Genomic DNA, 16206 nt, shown 5'->3' with positions numbered 1-16206 from the left:
ATTTCAATGCCAATGGTTACGCTTTATGCACAGCTCCCAAAGCATCATTGTCTTGGAGCATCACTCCATCAGAGCAGCACAGAGGATGAATGGACAGAGGACACGCTGTGAATGAGTGTACGAGTATTCTGGGAAAATGTTTTGCTTGTATTTTTAGTTTTCTAGCTTGTTCTGAGAGACTGCAATCCTTGACGTAGAAGATAGGTCTTGACGTCCACCCATCCCAATACGCAAGACAGTCTTCTGTGTCCTCTCTCTCCCCCTCTCTCTCTCCCTCTCTCTCTCTCTCTCTCACACATACACACACTTGTAAAACAGGGGGGTTAGGGGTTGGACCACAGGGAGGGGTGTGTCTCTATAAGACGACCGAGCAACAGCATCCTCTTAGGAAACAAACAGAAGCAGGCAATAGGAGAATATAACCGCCTTCAGTTTCAGCAGATCTGCTCAGGACAGGTGCCTGAACCGCACACAGCTCAGGTAGGCTGACAGAGGGGGAGAAACACTTTAGATTCACATCAGTTTACTCAGGCCACTTTGCATGAATCTGATTGCTGATTATTTGAAATTTAGAGTGTGCAATTCGAGTCGAATTTTTTTTTTTTTTTGTTAAACTTGGACGTTAAAGGGATGGTTCACATTTACTCTATTACTTTCTTTCTGTGTTCAATTTTGTTTTGACCCCAACGTATAATATCTTCTTTTGAAAGAAAGTCGTACAGGTTTTGAACAACATAGGGGTGTAAAAGATTTTCTGGGTGAAATATCTCATCAGGAGATCAGTAGTTTATTGTATAATCGTAGTTAACAACGTGCAAGACATTTTATATTTTTTCCCCAAAATTTACTGATATAAAGCATCAAATTATGCATAAAAATGATGGTTTATAGCATGTTGTGTCTTCTGTATTCTGTCTTGTGAATGACAGGGACGTATTTTTCACTTTGCTCTCACAATTATGTCATTGATTTGTCCATAGTGAAATCAATGCAACTCTTTACAAGGCATAATCCAGGCTACTATACACCTCATTTAACTTTAGGGAGAAATTTACTGTACTCTGAGGTGTTCGATTCAGCTGAGAGGGAATATCGGCAGTTTTGTGAAATATTTTTGAAAACAAGTTGACTTTTGGTGCAGCAAAATGCCCAGCACCTGCTCTGTTCATGGGCCATTACCATGCAATTTTCTACTATCTGTGGCCAGTGCCTATAAATGTCTTATCTGCTGGAGTTAGTTTGGATTTAGTGCTCAGGTTACAAAAATTAAGAGTGACATAAATTGTTCGTGGATTTCACATGAGGTCATAATGAATTAGCCTTTAAAGATTGTGATGCATTGGATGTAATTCTGCCTTGGATGATTCAAAATGTAACTTTCTGATGTTGCTTGTTCTAAACCACAGAGTGTCACTAAAAGATCAGAGCTGAGTTTGCAAGAATTGTGGTCATAAAAAATAAAAATAAAAATAGAAAAGTGGTAATACTGTTTATTATATAACAAAAACCTGGCTGAATTACAACTCAAAAGAGTTTTGAAAAAGATTAAGTGCTATTTATTCCTTCTATGCAAATTCCTAATGTCGTATGTTGTATTTTATTAGAATAATGCCAATCGTTTCAGTACTTCTTTAAAAAAAACGATGTAAAGAAAAATCCATATGATGATTAATAGAAAATTTTCACAAATATGATACACTCTCAGAAAAAAGGTTCAAAAGCCGTTACTGTGGCAGTACCTAATTCACACCTTTGTAGCTCCTTAAGGATGCATATTAGTACCTCAAGGGTAAGTATGTGTACCAGTGACAGCTTTTGTGCCTTTTTTTCTAAGATTGTAGAAAAATCATTGAGGGAAAGTGCTGCTATGATGGCAAATTTATCAGCTCGTCCGAAACTTATGCCACAAATTTAGCCACTGTGAAATTGACTCCTGATTAGCTGTCCTAGTGGTGCTTTAAATATCCTGCAAAAAAAGCATAATCATAAGCATAAAAGAAAAATATATAAGCATAATCACTGGAAATATTTATAAAAATGATAATCTAGCTCTATAATAATAAACATGAACATTTTTTTATAGATATTTACAGTGGTCAGCCAGTTCAAAATAGTTGCTATAAAGGATATTAGGCACTGGCTGGAGAAAAGGAAGGCTTTGTTTGAAGATGGATGTGCAGTGCAGCACAGCAATGTGGTGTGACAATACAATCATTAAAAGAGGTGTTAAATGCCATAAGAGTACAAACCTGAAAGTAATATCACATACATTTTTTCAAATTCCAAACAGTTTATCTGCCATCTAGACTAACATGTCTGTTTGATGCTGGACTATGAAAACTGCACTGCAGGATGATAATATTTCATCAAGGAGTTCCTCTGCCCTTATCTTGAGTTTAACAACTGCATTCAGTACCGCAGATGAAACAATTACTTTAGCATCGCAAGCATGAAAACAACCTTAAGCTTTTTTGATTAGATCATCTATCTTTATATCGTGGGTGTCAATGCAAAGCCCATCCTGACTGCTGTTTAAGTGTGGTGAATCCTTCTATTCCAGTCACTAATTATTTCTTATAAGAAATCTTGGGGCAATTTATTGGGGCAATTTGGCATTCAATTTGTGCCTGCGTTGATCTGCTTGTGAGTTTGTAGGTTTATGCCCGCACAAATGTTTGTCTTTGACCTTCATGGGCTGCAGTGGCCCTGCTGAGACATACAGGTGAACAAAGTGCACTACACTCTATTATTTTCTGTCTCATTTCCTTTCATCTTACCTGTCTGCCTGTCTGTGTCGTGTTTACCACTGATGTGAGCTCCTGCTACAGACTGTGTGATTTCGGCAATCCTAATAAGATCATTACAAATCACACGACATGTACGACATGGAACTAATAAACTTGGGTACGACATGTATGTAGACTGTACGATGGTGACACCTATTGAATCGTAGGCTACGATGGAAGTTAGTACAGAAGAATAAAACCTCATCAGCGTGCGCTCGTGGTAAACAAATAGAGAAACATTAATCGCACTTTGGCAATTTTTATGAGCCCTAAAAAAGAGGAGGAAGTAAAAGAGGAGAATATGGACACGGTCATTGCTTGGGAAAAGAGGCCAAATTGGCATGCCACTTTTGCAAATGGAGCTTGAGGTAAACAGTTTTATGTTTTAGCGCCGGGTCAAGTTGATCAATACGCCATTTCATGTTGCATTTTTATTGGCTCGTCAGTAGACGTAGGTCGTAGCAGCAAACACACTGTGAGATGATCATGCTAAATATCTGTCATAAAATTATCGCAGGCAATCTTTGGTCGCAAGACCGTGATACGGTCGTCTTTGAACGTCTCTCACTGTACGACGTAGAACCACAGTTTAGAAGCCACGACCACAGAAATCCCCACTATTGGTCATCTTTCGTCTGGAACAGCCCCAAATCACACAATGTGTAGGGCATTAGAGTTTCAGAAGAGATCTCAAACTGTGCTCAGATTGGCCAAGATACCAAAAGTATGCAAAGCAATCAAACATCAGAGATCACTATACAAACCCAAACATCTCTCATCAGATTCTTCCAAAACCAAATCATATCTCACTGCATGAAAAGTGGGATTTTCGTCCCCGTAAACGGTCGGAAATCTCCCTAATTTTCGTCAGTTAATGACAATTTACAGCCTGCGAACGTCGCGTTCGCCTGTGCCACATACTGACGGAAACGTACCATATGACGTAAGGAGAGCTAGCGGAGGTGCTAATGGCTCTAATTAGCATATGAATAGCAGCGCCCGCGCGCGCCTTGCCAGATAATGGCTTGAATTACCTCACTCAGTATTGGTTGAAACCACTACATTTAAACAAGAAAAATCACTCGTGATTGGTTGGCAGATATGTTGCTATTGGTCACCCTGCCTCATTATAAATGTAAACCCCAAAATTGTAATAATAATACATTTACATACTAAATTATGTATATATTCATATATATATATTCATATGATATGCTATTAAATTATGTATTCATATATATATATATATATTCATATCTATTATATTGTATTATATTCATATACAATTACCCACTGAGCAAGCGACGTCTGTGGACATACAAAACAGGTTGATATCACGTCCGTCCGTCCAGGCCATAATCTGAACGTCCATTGACATCCAGAATTAGTTGATTAATGACAATGAGAAATTATGTCCAATCTGGCTATAATCTAAACGTCCACTGACAGCCAGAACTAGTTGAGAAAAGACGTTCATACTGGCTATAATCTGAACGTCCGGTGACATCCAGAATTAGTCGATGAATGACTTAAAAAAATATGTCCAATCTGGCCATAATCTAAACGTCCACTGACAGCCAGAACTAGTTGAGAAAAGACGTTCATACTGACTATAATCTGGACGTCCGTTGACATCCAGAAATAGTCCATAAATGACGTGAATAAAGATATCCAATCTGGCCATTATCTTAATGTCCACTGACAGCCAGAACTAGTTGAGAAAAGACGTTCATACTGACTATAATCTGGACGTCCGTTGACATCCAGAAATGGTCCATAAATGACGTGAATAAAGATGTCCAATCTGGCCATTATCTAAACGTCCACTGACAGCCAGAACTAGTTGAGAAAAGACATTCATACTGACTATAATCTGGACGTCCGTTGACATCCAGAAATGGTCCATAAATGACGTGAATAAAGATGTCCAATCTGGCCATTATCTAAACGTCCACTGACAGCCAGAACTAGTTGAGAAAAGACGTTCATACTGACTATAATCTGGACGTCCGTTGACATCCAGAAATAGTCCAGAAATGACGTGAATAAAGATGTCCAATCTGGCCATTATCTAAACGTCCACTGACAGCCAGAACTAGTTGAGAAAAGACATTCATACTGACTATAATCTGGACGTCCGTTGACATCCAGAAATGGTCCATAAATGACGTGAATAAAGATGTCCAATCTGGCCATTATCTAAACGTCCACTGACAGCCAGAACTAGTTGAGAAAAGACATTCATACAGACTATAATCTGGACGTCCGTTGACATCCAGAAATGGTCCATAAATGACGTGAATAAAGATGTCCAATCTGGCCATTATCTAAACGTCCACTGACAGCCAGAACTAGGTGAGAAAAGACGTTCATACTGACTATAATCTGGACGTCCGTTGACATCCAGAAATGGTCCATAAATGACGTGAATAAAGATGTCCAATCTGGCCACAATCTAAACGTCCACTGACAGCCAGAACTAGTTGAGAAAAGACGTTCATACTGACTATAATCTGGACGTCCGTTGACATCCAGAAATAGTCCATAAATGACGTGAATAAAGATGTCCAATCTGGCCATTATCTAAACGTCCACTGACAGCCAGAACTAGTTGAGAAAAGACATTCATACTGACTATAATCTGGACGTCCGTTGACATCCAGAAATGGTCCATAAATGACGTGAATAAAGATGTCCAATCTGGCCATTATCTAAACGTCCACTGACAGCCAGAACTAGTTGAGAAAAGACGTTCATACTGACTATAATCTGGACGTCCGTTGACATCCAGAAACAGTCAATAAATTACGTAAATAAAAGATGTCCAATCTGGCCATTATCTAAACGTCCACTGACAGCCAGAACTAGTTCAGAACAGATGTTCATACTGCACTGTAAAAAAAATATCCTAATTTTACAGTAAATAACTTCCTATTTTCATCATTGTGGTGGCGTTCATGTGTGTTCAATTCGTAAATACGATCTTTATGACATGTCTTGAATGCATCAATAGCTCTATTTTAGGGACAATCCTTACAAACAATCATTGCTAAAATACATTACAGACTGTCACAGTGAGAAGATCTTTGTCCTTTATCAATGCTAAAGACCTAACCACTGCAGTCAACACCTTGGAGTATCCATGCTGTTAAATAAAAGTCTGTAGACAAGGGTTAAGGTTAGGGTTAACCCCTTAATTTCTAACCCCCGGTTTCACAGACAGGGTTTAGATATAAAGCCAGGATTAGGCCTTAGTTAAATTTGGGCATTCAATTATAGCTTTTAAAAATGTACCTTAGAAGAAAAAAACATTACTGGTGTGCATCTTGAGACAAAACAATGGCACTGACATAAGATATGTCAGTATAGCCTACAAGTTGCTTTCAGGTAATACAGCTCAAACGTGCATTTTAGTCTGGACTACAGGCTTAAAGGAGAACTCCGGCGCAAAATGAACCTCGGGTGTAATAACACATTGGTACAGACTAAATCGTTCCCTGAGATTTGTTTTCATGATAATCGAATGTAAAGAGTTTTATCTCTAAAAACAGTTTAGCTTATAACGCTAGTATATTGGGCATCGAGTAAGCAAAAAGAGATCGCTAGTTAATACCATTAACAGGGGCGGACTGGCCATCTGTGTGATCTGGAGAATCACAGAACGGCCGGTACTCCAGGACGGCCGGCGGGCCGGCCCACCGGCCCACCACCCGCCACACACGCAGTCACAGACATCCCAAGTCTCCCGGAAGTTCCGGGAGTCTCCCGCATATTTATAGCGGCTCACTGATGCCCGCAAATTAGTTAAAATCTCTCGGAATCTAGAGCGAATAAGAGTGCGCATGCGTAGCGCGCGCACGGCAGAGAGAGGGAGCGAGCTAGAGACCTTGCGTGTGTGTGCTAGTGTGCGCGTGTGCCTCACGAAGCGCATGTAAGGACCCAACCAATCAAGTGCGGGCGGGCTTTTATCTCTAATACTCACGAACCGAATTAATCAGAAATTACTTTGCAAGTTACTTGCTAGGGATGATGTTAGGAAGTGATATTCAGCTTGCTACATTTTTAATGATTACAGTAGTTAAAACAGCTAAACTTCAACATTTTAGCTGTAAAATGCCACATGCAGTAGCTAATATTAAGAAATATGTTGTGCTTTTACTTTTAAAAATGTTGGTAACGTTACAGTTAATGCTTACAAACTTTGAAGATTTTGAATACAGAAGTTACATTTGTAATGGTGTAGCCTATTTTCATTTAGATGTGGTATTATTATTTGTGCAGTAGCTAAGATTAATTACTGCATAAATTAATTAAGATTATTAAGTAATAAATTCATTTTAAGACAGCATGGAATGGATTGTATAATTTGCTGTTAGCTAGGTATAGTATTATGAGCCACAATTAAAGTCTTGTGACACTCATGCCAGGCGGCAGGCGTTATTGTTGTTGTTGTCGAGTTTCCGCGGGCCGATTGCTTTGGGCCGGGCCTGGTCAAAGTCCAGGGCCGTTTTTTAGTCCCAGTCCGTCCCTGACCATTAACAAGGCTCAAATTAGCCCCACACTAACACGGCAGCATAATGAGTGTCCTTACATGCAAACCGAAGCATTGAGAACTTTGTAAGTGTATAGACAGTTTAATAAGAAGATACTTTACACAGACAGTACAGTTAGCGCATACAGACAGCAGCCATCTTGGAAAACAGTCTCGCATAAGAGAAGCACTTAACGCAACAGAGAAAATAAAAAAATAAATATAATTTATCTTATCTTCAATATCTACACGTACTGTTCGCTCACTCTCGTGGTTCGATTGGTCGAGACTGTTTTCCAAGATGGCTCCTGTCTGTATGCGCTAACTGTACTGTCTGTGTAAAGTATCTTCTTATTAAACTGTCTATACACTTACAAAGTTCTCAATGCTTCGGTTTGCATGTAAGGACACTCATTATGCACTGTTCTGATAAATTGCTGTTTATCAGAACAGTGATAAATAAATGTTATTATATATGGTATACAAGTTACTGTTTAATCTTTCATTTTTTATCTTTCATTTTTTATCTTTCATTTTTAATCATGCACTGCAATGAAAACACATTTAAACAATTGATTAAATATAACAGCCAGCCTACAAATACAACTAAATAGCACGTGTATATTTTTTTCCTATTCTTTCTTTTAAAACATTTCATATTGTCCTGTTATTGCAATGTTTTCACACTATTGGCTGTCTCTCCGAGTTGTTTTGAGCATGATTGGTTATTCTGACTGTCATCCAGGAATCTGGCCAATGACAACTATGCGCGCCTTTACCAGTCAAGTTTGAATACGTCAGTTGAAGTGAGTGGGTGTCTGTGCTCCTGCTCGGGACCTACTTCGGTTTTGTGGCTTTTACATTGTTTAAAACATGGATTATTTTACATCGGACTGCTAAATGTTTATTTTGAGCGAGTTGCGGGATGTAAATGAAGAACAAACAAGGAATATGGACAACGAACAATGGACATATTGCAATCTACGGAAGGTAACGTAAATAACTTTTTATTTTATACAAATTCTAATACATCAAAATATAGTGTATTAAATTGAGAATCTAAACGCGATTAGAGAAATATTGATATTAGTACGGTATTCCAATGTATTAGGCTAATTATGTGCTGAGCTAGCATGTGTATTGTCAGCTAACTTAGTTTATGATAAAAAAATAAAATAAAACTCAGCATTGGAGCTTTACAATGAGTGAACTGAGAACATTGTCTCTTTAGACAGAAGAACTCGAACCACACTCCTTTACTCGAGTCTAGAAGAATCTGCAAACTAGGCTTTTAAATTGTTGATCGCGGGATTTAACGTTAAAGTTAGGCCTAACGTTATTGTCTTGGAGCTGGTGAGTCAATTTTGCAAGCTTTTGTAAATGTCTCTGTTAGTAGCCTAAGTAAAAACAAATAGCTAATATTGCTGTGTGTGTTTCCTTCATGATCCAGGCATTTTGGGAGTAACGTTAAATATTATCCAGCCACACGATCTTCAGATGGTGAGTATTGTCATAAAATACACGTGAAATAGAGGCAGAACATGGACACTCTGCTCAAAGGCACACTGGTTCAAACCCTCCAGACAATGTTTTATCTTCTATCTTCTTGAGTTTATACAGGCCTAGCTGACCCAAAAATAAATGTCTAACTTACTTTTGTGAAACACAAGAATGTTGGGAATAAAACAACTGTATGAGAAAAACAAAAACAAATAAGGCATTTCTCAAGATATCTTAATTATGGTTCTACATAAGAAACTCATACAGTTTCAACATGAGGGTGAGTAGGCTAAATAATGAGAGAACTTTTCTTTTTTTTTTGGATGAGCTGTTCTTTTAAGGACATTTGCTAAATTAACCATGGTTTTTATTATAGTAAAGGTGTAGAAACCATGTTTTTTTTATGGTGGATTGATTACAATAATTTATTACCATTTGGTTAGTGTCACAAAACATTGTTAATTTTAGTAAGGGTTCTCCAGATTTATATAACACATAACCTGTATAATTTATTTAAGGAACACATTCAAAATGGTCCTATGTCACCCAGATCAATAATTTATTAACGCACTTTTTAACTTTTTTTTTTTTTTAGATCAAGCATTGGAACAATGTTTACGGAGCAGAACAGGCACCAACAGAGAAACAAGTCCATCACTAGTAAGTATCCATTGCAGTATCTAAAACCGTAGTCAATTTTAAAGGCACAGTGCACTCCAAAATAAAAAAAAATCTATTTTTTCCCGTGCCATTCCAGATGTATATTTTCCACAAAGATTTTTTGAAAAATTATCCATTATTGTAAGCCAATATAATGCAAGTGCATGCACCAGAAACTTCATACAGTACAGCCTGCTGTGTTGTTCACACAAGATGTTTTCTGCATTTATCATGTGAGCTTTACAATGCTCTTGGACTTTTTCGACCTTCCGCATTTTGGTGTCTATTCACTTGCAGTATTTAACACAAACACAAGAGATGGATAATTTTTCTAAAAGTCTAGTTTATTTTTTCTAAAATGTGTTCATCTGAAGAAAGAAAATCACATACCCTTTCGGACGGCATAAGGTAGAGAAAATAAAGGGGGTATCAGTTTACTCTCCTTTAGCTACTATTTATAAACCTTACATGTGATTTAATAAATTTACAATTAAAGAGGTGTTCCAAGCAAACAGCTATGTGTGTTTATATTAGGGGTGTACGATTCAGAAAATGTCACGATTCCGATTTTTAGGCTCAAGATTCGATTCAATAGCGATTTTCGATGCAAAAACGATTCTCGATTTAAAAAAAACGATTCACAGTATGTAAATGTAGTTACTTTTCCTATGTAGGTATTAGGGATGTGCATCTCCATAACTGAGGCCGATGCGATACGCATGTCGATGCATAGCCAACGATACGATACATTAAAGATAGGCTACATATAAGCAGCTACCGATGCAATGCAATGCGATTCACTATTATTACGATGCGGTGCGATTTGATTTCAACTCAACGCGATGCGATTCAATGTAATACGATGCAATGGAGAAAAATATGATGCTATGCAATTCAATATTCAATTATTTTATTTATTTTGTTCATATTTTGTGCCATCTGACTTTTAACGCATGGCTCTTTCACATACAAAAGATTTGGTTTTCAAAACAAAAAAAAACATAGCGTTGCGACGTTCGTCTGTTATAGGACAACTTAGTTTGAATAAACGAGCAGACACTGCTACTTGCTCTACGTTTATTTAGAATTAACAGCCAGACAACTAGCAGTGACTTGAGCTTTCCATTAAATGAATCACACACAGTAAACAAATCCTTAAAGACCCACTCCGATGAAAATAATGTTTTTCTAGGTGTTAACATGTTCTTGTGGCATTTTTCTGATGTTAGAGGACATATCTTGAGAAAAATAAGCTTGTATTTCTGAGTATTTCTACATTCAAATGGCTGTGAATCAGTAGCAGACGCTAAAATGCCGGCTAAAATAGACTGGAGTTGTGACGTAGTAACTCCACTGGGCGTCTCCACACGCGATGTCTTGGAGTGAAATAATGATTGGTGATCGGTGATAACTTTGATTAACTTCGTATAATAATAATTAACGTGTATATAATACTGTTGCCCCACCGGTATTGGGGGTGTAAGCTAGCGGGAGAGACAGAGCTCTCAGCAACGGGCAGGGGGAGGGTCGTCTCCGTGCCAACGGCACCGCCCACAACGCAGAGGCGATTTGCTAATGAGCTACTGCCGCTCTGCTGAAGCGAAGTCCCAGAATACGGCACAGGTTTTGTGATTTTGGCTAAAAATGGCATAATCATAATTTAAAGACCACTGGGAATGTTTAAAAATAGCTCAAAATATGATCGGAGTGGGACTTTAACAAAAAAAAATCAAACAGGCCTATTCTGGTGGGTGCGGTGATGCGGTGGTGTAACATGTAAGGCTGGTGCTGCCAATAAGCACCTAAAATCTGTCACAAAGAACCGGCAAAAGTAATGATTATGAATATGTAAAATATAGCAATGAGATATTTTAATTGTTTATTAATAAACAAGTGTTTTCTTTGCCAGTGTCGGCTGCAAAGATGAAGTTGACGATGCTGACTCACGATCTTCGCAGTAGTCAACGCGCCAGAGAGAAATACACAATTCATACGGATTATCTGCTTATTACATAAGCAGAGAGCAGTCTGTATTCTTACGTTTTGAATTGTTCTGTTTAAAAGTAGACCTGTCTGTGAGGCAAGTAGGCTACCTTATATGCTGAGTTTCGGTTCATTTATGAGACGAGCTCCAGTTCACACGCCGGCGCCTCCGTGTTTATCGTCTGCTATATTTACTTCTTATTTATTAAATCCAGGCAATTGGTTGATGAAACATTGATTAAAATTAAGATACAATTAATACAAAACTAAATGCACTTTAAAGAAAGGTTTTGTGCTTTCTGTTTGGTGTGTCTGTGAAATTTTTAAAGCATCTTTTAGTGCCGCGTTCAGAGCGCTCATGTCCGTAACATTGTTTTTTCCTCATAAATGCAAACCCAATTTTTTTTTTTTTACAATTTTTTTTGTTCTGTGGAGACTACAGTTAGGCCTACTCATAATTTGTATTCTGAATACGTAACGCTGGTATATGTATTCCGTTACTCCCCAACACTGATATTAGTATAACCTTATCTGCAATATATTTTAATAACACGGTTTTGGCGGTTATAGAGTTTATTGTGGCAAAAATTCATCTCAAACAAACATCACTGCGTAAGAGACACTCAGAGTCAAATTATATAAAATAGAAGTATTTATTCTTGCAAGAATAGGAGCAGTCTAATACACAGTTGTTACCCTGTGCAGAAGAGTGACACACCCCCAGACAGACTGAACTAGCTTTTATCTTAGTTTCAAGGCCTTCTTCCCCCCAGAGCCTTCCTCCCAGTAGTTTTCCATAGACGTCACTAGTTGGCCCACTAAGCTCCCCTGCACTAAGTGGCCTTCTGACATCTAGGTCAGAGGTCCTTGTTCGTCTGTTCTCTGGAGTGTCTCCCTCTTCTGCCTCCCCAGGTACATAAACAGAATCCTCTCTCACTACAAGTGAGAGACACACATGTGACATTCTTTGAATCATCTATATTTAACTAAAGATCAATGAATATCATTAAAATTGCCACCACAAGTTCTAATGACGGTGTTCAACTATAACCATCGGTCTCACGGTTATATAATAACCGTCACACCCCTAGTTTTAACATAAACAATAATAAAAATAAAAAACCTTTCACAAACAGGTCTTTGATAACTATTCAAATGTAAATAAATATATATGTTAGGGGTGTGACGGTTCACAAAATTCACGGTTCGGTACGTTTTTGATACAGCAAAAAGAAAGAAAAGCCAGAGAAATTTCCTTGATTTAATTTTTTTAATAATTTTTCATCAAAGTATGATAATTTTTTACTTTGAGCAGTGATGGAGCTACACTTGACTCTTCTTAGGAGCATATAAAACAAAAACAGCTCCTTGCTCCTTGAAAAAAATTAATTGTAATATTGTAGTAGTTATAAACAAAGGTTTATTTTATTTCAGATTAACATTTGAGGGCAGCAATTTTATTCATAATGTCGAAATAAAACCGACGTAACGTTACTTGAAAGCATTATAGCCTACTATTCCTGCCAAACTTCCATGGTTACAGTTAGTAGTGTTACTACAGTAAATCCATGGTGAATGTTGCTGATCTGTGGGCACTGGATAGTTCATTCATGGCACAATGTTTATTCCTGTTTTCCACGTCAGCGCTGTTTGATCCGTTAATAACGGAGAAATGTGAATGTTTCTCACTAGATCTCGCTGCGATATTATTACTTCAGTGGCAAATTCAACTGCTTTCTTTACTGGATCTCTTAGTGCTGTGTAGTAACAGTGTCGCTTGATCAAGACGCTGGATTGGTCCAAACTGATAAACGATCCGTCAACCACACAATAACGAGTAGCGCAGCTGCAGTTTCGTTCCGCTTACATTACGTTTGCTATTTGATGTTGGGCAATGTTGTGGTCGCGGCAGCATCTCTTACATTATGAGCACGCTTGCCACGCCCCTACATTTTAAATAACGAAATTTTGGTCAGCAGGAAAAATAGTCCAACAAACCGTTCGGTTTGTAATGCACACTGAACCGAAAGCCTCGTACCGAACGGTTCAATACGAATACGAAAATATATATGTATATGTGTGTGTGTGTATATATATATGTATGTGTGTGTGGAATGCTTTATATCAGGCTTGATGTAATTTTACTTGATTTGTGATTTAATAACTGTTTCATTTCATTGATTCGAGTACTAAAATGTTCTATGCATCTCTGCTGCAAGCTAAACCACAACAGTGGCGTTTGTATTTATTTATTTTACATGTGTATTTTTTTGCTTTGATTGTAGCTGCTGTCATGAAATGGGACCCAGCTGCAACAGAGGCCCAAATAAAGTCTGCAGCCGATCATCTGAAACATGCCCCCGGGAGAGTCGGGGCTTGCCGCTATAAATGAAGCTTGTGAAGCTTATAGCAGCCACATTTTGTTAATTGATATGTTATACTGTTTTAACAACATTTTATAGATTATTTAAAGGGAAATTGTGTTAATTTATAACTTTACTGTTCTGGCTTTTAAGTTTTGGTCCAGTAGAACAAAATAGTAATAAAATATATATTTTGAGATTTAAATAGTTGATTTCTTGGAGTGATCAGTTTGGTTTACAGGCAAATGGTAAGCAGTTTATTACAATTATATTGATAAGATATACAAATGCAAGACTTGTATATACACTACACAGTTCCCGTATTCAATTGAGTATTCAATTTTATCAAAATTCTTTCAAATCTTATTTAGGTCTATGGTCTGTGTGTCTGCAGTTTCATGACACGACAACCATTAACAATGAGTAACTGGGTTTTTCTCAGTGAGAACTAACTCACTGCCACTGTTTTGAAGTAAAGATTTTTTAAAGTTGGATCCTTGCAAAATGCACAAATGGGATATCCGTTTCAATATGGGTCTTTAACAGTCTTCTTTGACATTTATACTACAGAAAACGTGACTAATACAACTTTTATTCTGGCTGCCTTTAGATGTCTAACAATTACGTCTGTAGCATGTCTTTAATTGACGTCTAAACAATGTCCAAAAATTTTTTATAAAAAACGTTCATTCTGGCTCCTGTGAAGACGTCTTCTGGATGTCTAACAATTACGTCTGTAGCACGTCTTTAATTTACGTCTAAACAACGTCCAGAAAAGACGTATAAAAACCTTTCATTCTGGCTCCTGTGAAGACGTCTTCTGGATGTCTAACAATTACGTCTGTAGCACGTCTTTAATTTACGTCTATACAATGTCCAGAAAAGACGTATAAAAAACTTTCATTCTGGCTCCTGTAAAGACGTCTTCTGGATGTCTAACAATTACGTCTGTAGCACGTCTTTAATTTACGTCTAAACAACGTCCAGAAAAGACATATAAAAACCTTTCATTCTGGCTCCTGTGAAGACGTCTTCTGGATGTCTAACAATTACGTCTGTAGCAAGTCTTTAATTTACGTCTATACAATGTCCAGAAAAGACGTATAAAAAACTTTCATTCTGGCTCCTGTGAGGACGTCTTCTGGATGTTTAAAAATTACGTCTGTAGCACGTCTTTAATTGACGTCTAAACAACGTCCAGAAAAGACGTATAAAAAACTTTCATTCTGGCTCCTGTGAGGACGTCTTCTGGATGTCTAACAATTACGTCTGTAGCACGTCTTTAATTTACGTCTAAACAACGTCCAGAAAAGACGTATAAAAAACTTTCATTCTGGCTCCTGTGAGGACGTCTTCTGGATGTTTAAAAATTACGTCTGTAGCACGTCTTTAATTGACGTCTAAACAACGTCCTGAAAAGACGTATAAAAAACTTTCATTCTGGCTCCTGTGAGGACGTCTTCTGGATGTCTAACAATTACGTCTTTTAGACGTATTATAGACGACTGTTTGCTCGCTGGGTACCATCTATTATTACCATCAAGAAAAAAATATTTTGCCAGAGACATGCTGTTCATTCAAAGAAAGAGCTTTATTAACACAAACAAACAACTATATGTACAAAGCGTAGGAGATCCACCCACACAACAAATTGGAAGCTTCGCGGCTGCAAAATTTGGTCCATTTAGCAGACGTCTGTGGTGCGTATCCCTGTACTTTGGAATCGCCTCTAATCTCGACTTCAGCGTGGCACAGAGCTCTGTGAGCTCCTGGCTGCGAAAGGACGGAGGTCACACAATCCACACCCCGCCAACGATGCCATCTTCCTCATCAGACATCATGTGGTAGCGCGCTTCCAAAGGCTCACCTCATCCTCAGCTAGCACACTGTCTCGCTTCTAACAGCTGTAAACACAACCAAAGACAATCAGTACAGCACTGCGTATGACCACAACACATCTATTAATTCACCTGAAAAATAGTCACATTGTCCAAAAACAGATCGTATCAAATAAATCTTACCCTCTTCCCTCTTAATTCTCACTCGACTCCGAGCTGAACTCTTCACAGCTTCCGCCTGCGATGCAAGATCTGGCTGCTTACCTGAAATATGCTTGTCTCGTAATATGTTTTACAGGCAGCTGGAAAACAATTAAATGAGAGTGATATGAATAAACAACATAAGTCACTGTAAAATTACACAATAAAGGAGAAAATAGTAAAAGTTACTTACACACAATGTCGTCATTATCAGCATGTATCTGGACTTGCAGACATAGCTCCGAGCAAATGAGGTCACGGCCTCGTTATGAGGTGAGGTTAGTCTGAGAAAACAAAATGTACGGTTAAGATCGGTAACATATCTATTAAAGGATCTATTTCCT

The 16206-nt window shown here is 37.9% G+C and overlaps 1 protein-coding gene across 1 annotated transcript in view; it reads left to right on the top strand.

Annotated features, from left to right (window-relative positions):
• The first annotated feature begins 361 nt into the window (after nt 1-361).
• The window catches only part of pnoca (prepronociceptin a), a 28511-nt gene continuing 12666 nt past the window's right edge, over nt 362-16206 (top strand). The window contains exon 1 of the mRNA XM_056267174.1: nt 362-480. The gene's annotated coding sequence lies outside the window, so the exon portion shown is untranslated. The remainder of the gene's footprint in view (nt 481-16206) is intronic.

This window comes from Rhinichthys klamathensis, unplaced genomic scaffold, assembly GCF_029890125.1.
Source record: "Rhinichthys klamathensis goyatoka isolate OS25496 unplaced genomic scaffold, OSU_Roscu_1.1 h1tg000256l_1, whole genome shotgun sequence".
NCBI lineage: Eukaryota > Metazoa > Chordata > Actinopteri > Cypriniformes > Leuciscidae > Rhinichthys > Rhinichthys klamathensis.
The sequence above is the reverse complement of the archived record's forward strand: the minus strand, read 5'-3'. Positions and strand labels throughout refer to the sequence as shown.